The sequence below is a fragment of the Cyprinodon variegatus genome, unplaced genomic scaffold (genome assembly GCF_000732505.1).
Source record: "Cyprinodon variegatus isolate N-32 unplaced genomic scaffold, C_variegatus-1.0 Scaffold24, whole genome shotgun sequence".
In the NCBI taxonomy this organism is placed as follows: Eukaryota; Metazoa; Chordata; class Actinopteri; order Cyprinodontiformes; family Cyprinodontidae; genus Cyprinodon; species Cyprinodon variegatus.
Window position 1 is genome coordinate 1,482,126 of NW_015150477.1, and position 1,309 is coordinate 1,483,434.

Below are 1,309 nucleotides of genomic sequence, written 5' to 3' on the forward strand. Positions count from 1 at the left end.
GTTTGTTTTTCAGTTGTTTGTTTTGTGTGCGCCCCCCTCAGTTTTTTTAGCACCAGCCGCCACTGCCAACAATGATCCCCTTTGTCCGACTTGGGACCCCTTTGTCCAACCTCACCCCTCGTCAAACGCTCCGATAATGGCGTAAAAGTACTTATTACACACATCTGGCCCTCTTTGGTCCCCTTTGGCCCACCTCAACCCACCACCGGCACTCAAACAGTTAAAAAACATAATCCACCCAAAATTCCCACTTCGGACCAACTTCTGGCACACATATATGTCACAGATATTAAATGCTCTGAACTTTCATATCAGTGTGTTTTGCACCATGTTTTTCTCCCACACTGTTTACATTTGATCACTGCTGCACTTTATGAAATGGAAATGTTCTGAAAGCTGTGCTAAATAAAATTTTGCTATGTATGCACTCTATGTGTACACAATGTAAGTCTTTTGCTAGCTGCTTTATTTACATTTGTCCGTAGAATTCCACATCTTTTTAACCAGTCCAGAGTGGCTGTATTTAAGAGTCCAGAAACAACATTTTGTGACTAAAGCTCCAGCTGCCGCTGGCTGTCGTAGATGCAGGATCGATGCCTAATTTGTAGCGCTCTAATTGGCGTATTTTGTATTGGGCTGGAGCTGTATCAAGCCGCTGCCTACAGGTGCAGCCATCTTGGTTCATGGCCCTATATCAGAAAAGTCAGCAGACTCTTCCTCCTGAGGAGACAGAGGTTTTTAGGAGCGCCCCCTGCAGTCCAAAAGACCTTCACTGACTCTGCATATTGGTGCACAGTTTTATATTGTTAAAACAATTTACGGGATAAAAAGGTGGTCAGCAACACTGACCCCCAGGGGACTGTCCTCTCCCCCTTCCTCTCCCCCTTTTCACCTCAGACTTCAGCTATGGCTCTGAGTCCTGCCACCTTCAGAAGTTTTCTGATGACTCAGCAATTGCTGGTTGCATTGAAAAGGGTGAGGAGAGTGAATACAGGACTGTGGTGGGCAACTTTGTCACTTGGAGTGAGCTGAACCACCTGCAGCTCAACGTGACAAAGACTAAGGAGCTCATAGTGGATCTGAACAGGACCAAAACACCTGTGACCCCTGTTTCCATCCAGGGGGTTCCTGTTGACACTGTGGAGGAGTAGAAGTACCTGGGAGTGGACTTTAACAATAAGTTGGACTGGACTAGAAACACAGAGGCGGTCTATAAAAAGGGCCAAAGCCGATTATTCTTCCTGAGGAGGCTGAAGTCCTTTAGCATCTGTGGGACGATGCTGAGGATGTTCTGAGTCTGTTGTTGCTA